Source organism: Salarias fasciatus, chromosome 19 (assembly GCF_902148845.1).
Source record: "Salarias fasciatus chromosome 19, fSalaFa1.1, whole genome shotgun sequence".
Lineage (NCBI taxonomy): Eukaryota > Metazoa > Chordata > Actinopteri > Blenniiformes > Blenniidae > Salarias > Salarias fasciatus.
In genome coordinates this window covers 10,286,873-10,293,082 of record NC_043763.1, presented here as the reverse complement: position 1 = coordinate 10,293,082, position 6,210 = coordinate 10,286,873, and the positions used below count along the sequence as shown (strand labels likewise).

The 6,210-nt window shown below is 37.3% G+C and overlaps 1 non-coding gene across 1 annotated transcript; it reads right to left on the bottom strand.

Annotated features, from left to right (window-relative positions):
* Nucleotides 1-6,137: 6,137 nt before the first annotated feature.
* Nucleotides 6,138-6,210, bottom strand: trnaa-agc (transfer RNA alanine (anticodon AGC)). Its single transcript has one exon. It is a non-coding gene; the product is annotated as a tRNA-Ala (tRNA).

The following is a 6,210-nucleotide window of genomic DNA, read 5'->3' as shown; positions in this document are numbered from 1 at the left end:
CACAAACATATTTGACATACAGCTTTAATATTATGGATGAAAAAATCTGCACTTCTATGGCGCCATGTAATGGACACAATGCCACGGAGGAACGGAGCAGGCGCTTACTTAAATGAAAGGCTGCGAATTCAAGACACACTCTTGATAAACACAGTGTTTCAAATCTCTGCACCACAACATGACAAAATGTTGTCCGGGCATCCGCCACTCCCCTGCTGAAAATCCGCTTTGCGACATCAGATTGAGGAGTGCTGAAGCTCAAGGACCAGGACTGGGATAGAGAAGCCCTTCTGTGGATCAACAACATCAGATCTAATGTGTATGGTTTGTAGGTAATTATTTTGAACTAATAACATCGTCAACATCGTCCACAAAGACGTGGGTGCTTCAAAATATCACCAAACTTGTCAGCATCTGCTTTATGTTGCAATGAAAGAATTAAGGAAGTGAGTTTGAATAGTGAAAGAAGCAAAACAGAAATGCAGACACCAAGAATATTAATTACTCGTAGACTAAATGTTTATAGAGTCAAAGCCTACATGCAGACCATCTTAAACCTGAAAAATCAGAACTCAAACTGAATGTATTGAGTTACAATTACTCAAGTAGAATTGTTATCCACTTGTACTTCAAGGATTTTTTTTAAAAATGCTACTTCACTCATGCATGTGCAAAGGTGGACTGTCTTTTGTGTGCTGAACACAGTTTTAGCAGTATGTTTAACTCGACTTCAATTAATACCTGAGGCTGTAGCTTCCTCAACTCTACTTTATTTTGATACGTCTTGTAACGTTTTGAAGATGGAGTGAAACTGTAGAACAACAAAATAGCTCCTACAGCAAACCAACACTTTCATAATCAAGTTCACATTTGCAGTAAATATTCCCCACAAATAAGACTGAAACAAAATTCTACACCTAAATATTAATCAAAATGTGCAGACGGTTGTGTCGATGGCCTTAACAGAAATGCAGATGGCAGTGGATGAACTTTCCCCTCATGTGGCTACAGAGAACTAACCAAGGTGGCAGCCTTGGGTCTCCCAGGTGCATGCACTAACTTATGCCCCAGTCTGGGAGCTGACAGGGCGCAACAAAAGTGACTTCCCTCCTTCCCCGACTGCCAAGAAAACGAGGACCACAACTAGTACAGTCCAATTCTCAGTATTTATTATGACTGGGAACAAACCATACATTAATTTCCCCTGTCATCTCCGACAAAACGAGCAAAAAGGTAACTGAAAGACAACTAACCTAAAATTCCTTTTTATATTTTTATTGATGTGCATAAGAACAATATCTTAATTATGCAATAGAAGAGGAGTTATACACAATTCATTTTTTTCCAACACAATGTAAAACATGAATAAAGTAAATAAGCAAAATATATTACAAAGTTTAATAAAGAAAAAAAACTTAAACCACACACAAAAAAGGGGTGGTGAGGGGAAACTTTGTCAAAAAATTATTAAATCATTGCCACTTTTGAAAGAGTTTCTCTCATACCGTTCTTGGAATATCTCATCTTTTCAACTTTTGCAAAAGACATTAATCCACTGGTTGCTGGAGCGGGAATTTGTTGACTTCCAATGCAAGAGGTGATGCCATCTTACAATGACGGATGTGAGAGCAAAACTCTGTAGGTGAACAGCTGAATAGTTGCGGTAGTTTTCAGGAATACCAAAAATAGGCACAAGAGAAGATAAATCGATGTCTTTTGAAAGCACTTTGGACATGGTACTAAAATAGATTTGCCTAAAACATACTGTAGTGGCGGCCTGGAGTGAATGGCCGAAAGGGCATTGTGGGACATGTTCTGGGGAGGGGGGTTGTTTTCTTGGTTCAGAAGCGATTGTGTTAATGTTCTTAAGTTGTTGTTGTGTTGTGCCATAATCAGTTATGTTATTCCACATGTATTGTGTTACTTGGGCTGGGTGCTCTGTGTGTGATGTGTTTGGGTGATTGTAATAAAAATTGGAAATCCCAAAATGTTCCTTATTTCACCTGCAACAACATTACAATATTTAGAGATGGACAGGAAAAATATCTGATAAAGAATGAAAAACGACATTTTTGGAAAGCTTTATTATGCCATGATTTAAAAACTGGATCAATAAATGAGGGTTTGAACCTATGGTTCTTCAACAATGTTGCTGAAAGCATAGATTCAATAAATTTGAAATCACCACCAAGTTACTAGTAAGGCCAGAGAGGTTGACAGAAACAATCACTTAATACAGCAAAGAGGGAGGACAAGAGACACGACAGTGACTCCAAAACACACCAGGGCACGTCCACTGGCTCTGACCAGTATGTAATTCTGGAAATATTCACTGCCCAGTAGTAAAACTGGAAATTTAGCAAGGACGAGCCACCATCAAATCTGCAACTTTGAAGCATTGTCTGCTTGACACAAGGGGTTTTGCCATTCCACAACAGGTGTTAAATAGTTGACTGAATCAATTTAAAAAATTGTTTTGGCAAAAAAAAAAAAAAAAAAAAAAGGAATAGGTAGGCACTGAAACAAAAATAGAAATGTTGGTAGGACATTCATCTTTGCTGTGTTAATTTTACCAATTAAAGTAAGAGCGAGTGAAGCCCATCTTTGAAAATCTGCTTTAACCTCAGATACCAAGGGGGAGAAATTGGCTGAATGAAGAGAATTGAAGGATCTAACTACAATGACACCTCAGAGTGGGTGGGGTGGGGGGGTGGGGTGGTGGGGTGGTGGGGTGGTGGGGTGGGGTCATCCATCATCCATTCAGCTCTGTGAAACTTCTGTGTATATTGTTTGTTTCTCACATTTTTCTATTATATTATACATATATGTCTGTCTTAAATGTATATTTAAACTATATTTAATTTATATCTGTTAGTGTTTATTGATATGGAATAATGCTTTGTTTCCAAGTTGTCTGCAACACGGTGTGAAGGACGCTCTGTTTTGTCTGAAGTCACTTGGTCTAGGGACTGTTCCCCAAGAACCAACATGTTTTCTCTTGAAAAACAACGGCTGCTAATCTCGTGAGATCTGGCTATATGACATGGCATGGCCGGAAGTCATGCCAGAGTCAGGCTGGATCCTCGTCGGAGCAACAGCCTTGCTCTCAATCAGCTGATTTGTGTGCGCTTCCTCTGCAATCCTGAATAAATCCTCCTTGTGCAGCGTCAACACCTTAACTCCTCATCTTTGGCTCTGATTCACCAAAAATTACACAACATATATCTGTTACTTAATTGCTTTTTGTCTTAGATGTAAATGTAAATTCTATTTAATGTATATCTGTTAGTTTATATCTGTTATTAAATTATATCTGTCTTAAATTTATTATATTTAAATTACATTTAATTATGTTGGTGAGCTTACGTCTGTTATATCTATCCTAAATTTATGTTTGAATTATATTACATTTTTCTGTATGGTTGGGCTGTGTAAATTTTCACATTTCTATTCCATTTCTATTTCTTTTCTCTGTGCTGCTGGAACACTGCATTTTCCCCCTGTGGGGCAAAAGGACTTTCAATCAATTCAAATCAATCTAAATTATTCAAATGTCACTGTGTGATAACATGAGACAAGGCACCAATCAAATTTGATTTGTAACTGTAGATGGCATCTACATTTTCAAAAGAATAATGAAACACAATAGATGTATGACAACAGATATCTGTACCTTCATTTAAAAGCTGCCTTTGATTGATCAGGACTCTGTCACTTCACGTGACTCATTTTGCACCATTATGGTTCCTGAAGATGTCATTTAGAACTTTCCTGACTGAGGAGTTTGCAACAATGTATCGTTTTACATGATGTCATCAACTATTTGACCTAGATATGCAAATGAGCCTCTATACAAATTAGAAGATGACGTCATTTAGAACGTTCCTGAGTGAGGAATTGGCAACAATGTGTCGGTGTTAAAGCTCTTTTTTTTTTTTTTTGGCAAAAACGCAATAAAGTGCATCATATTTAATTAAATCTCTAAGCATTTAAGGTAAATATAAACATTATTTCACATATGCACTTTCATTTTGACACTGTAAAATGTAACACAACTCACCATTCAATTCAATTCAGCACCAATAAGGTTCCTTCTTTCTTTGCACAAACTTTATGTCAGCTCAGGTGGAGTACTTCGCAGGAGGAAAAACTAGGCTGAAAGCAGGGAATGACAGTTCCATAGCAGCAGCGCACCAGACAAATTAACCGGTATATTTTTTTCAGCTTGAGATATACAATGTGTGGCGTAAGTGCGTGACAAAAGACCGAAATGCGTGACTGTGACGCTCAATGCGTGAGACTTCAGAGCCCTGCGAGTTTGCATGGGGGCCGAGTTGGTAGGGGTCGACTTGACTGTATCCCAGTCCAGTCCTGAACAGCACTCAAGAGTCAATCCTCAAATAGTGTAGAAATAGCGTAATGCAGCTGGCCACACATACTTGATATCAAACTGCACAAAGTCAACGTGAGATTTTAAAAAGTGAGGAGCCGATTCTCTAATGAAGAATCTTCTAATCAGTGTGTTCTGCTCCATAGCGAAACCACACACTATAGAAGATGAAGAGAGGAAAATCCTGTAGTGTGTACCAGGCTTTAGACAACTAACTCCAACCTGCTCTGTCCTCCTCTGCTCCTCTACACACGGCTCACAGGTGGATGCAATCACAGCCTCAGCCACACCTGAACCAATTAACCTGAACCTGCACTAAGCACCATGCAAGTGTCTGCAAAAAACCAAACACACAAAAAAACTTCAATGACATAGGATTCCGTTTACAAAATAAATGAAATAAAATACATTTAATCTTTTTTTTAAAACTATTCTCATACACTTTCAAACACATTGTAAAGAAACCCATAAATCAGTGTTTTTAATACACTTTGTAACCTTCTGGTTATAAATATATTTCAAATATGTATTTCTCACATAATATTTTATGAATGCAAGTAATAAAATTGTTTTTTTAAGTTTCAATTTCTAATCCAAACAGACCTTGATTGTGATTTATTGTCTTATGGTTAAGGTTCATCTGAGTGATTTGTTGAGACAAGCTATTGTTGGGAAAAAGTTTCAGTTCTGCATGACACATAATAAAGACAACAAAAATCACAGTAACAATCAAAACATTAAAATAAACAAACAAAATCTAACTTCAGTGGCCTCTTTTTGTAATGTTGGGACAAATTTGCCAGTCTTATACGCTACAAGCTAATTATTGATAATATGTAACATATTGAAGTGCAGAAACCACAATATGTTAAGGTGAAGTGTGAAACTTACCACGATATGAGGTTTTTATACCACTGTTTAGAAATGTCTGCTTCTACTTCTCAGTCATTACCTATGTGGCGCTACCACCTGGTGTTTCTCAGTCAATGCTTAATGAGCTATAATCTAAAATACATCATCATGTCCAATAACATATGGAGAATGAATTGCCTAAACTCAAAGCTGAAGTTGACATTTGTGCAATCAAATAAAGGTCTGAAAAGAGAACACCTTCAAACTAGCACTGATCTAGAACAGGCTCAGAGGCCCAAGTTATTCAAATTTGGTAGTGACAGAAAACACCTAATGATGACAGTTTTGCTACTTTGCAGATAGTTGTAGTCTGTGTTTAGTTAACTAGTTTGCATTAGGTTAAGGAGTTACTTGTTGGACAGTTTGCTCCACAAACAGCAATAGCATCTTTAATAAAGTTTGAAATGAAAAACTTCTATTGAAACCTGATAAAGTTACTAAACATTTTGCATATGTGTGTGAAATGAGATTGCATTGCCATGCCCAGTTATAATCACTATGATGGTTAATTATGGTACAATTTTGCCTCCAGACAACAAACTTCAAAAACGTCTCCCCAAAAATAAAATGGACAAAAGTTTATTTGGATCATGTTTAACTATATAAGAGAAAATAAAAAAACACTTTTCCCCCTGAATTGACAGCATCATGTGTGTAATAAAAAGTTCAATTACAGTGTCAAACACAAGGCAGATACATTTTAGTCGTACCAGAGCCACACCTGCATGACTTTTGGACATAGGTTCAAATTAAGCAATGAGCTGATTTGTTCTGAAGTTTACACAAAGTATGATTTGAAATTATTGATTATTCTGTCGACGGAGGAGGATAATATTGGAGGATGCGGGCATCGATCCCGCTACCTCTCGCATGCTAAGCGAGCGCTCTACCATTTGAGCTAATCCCCC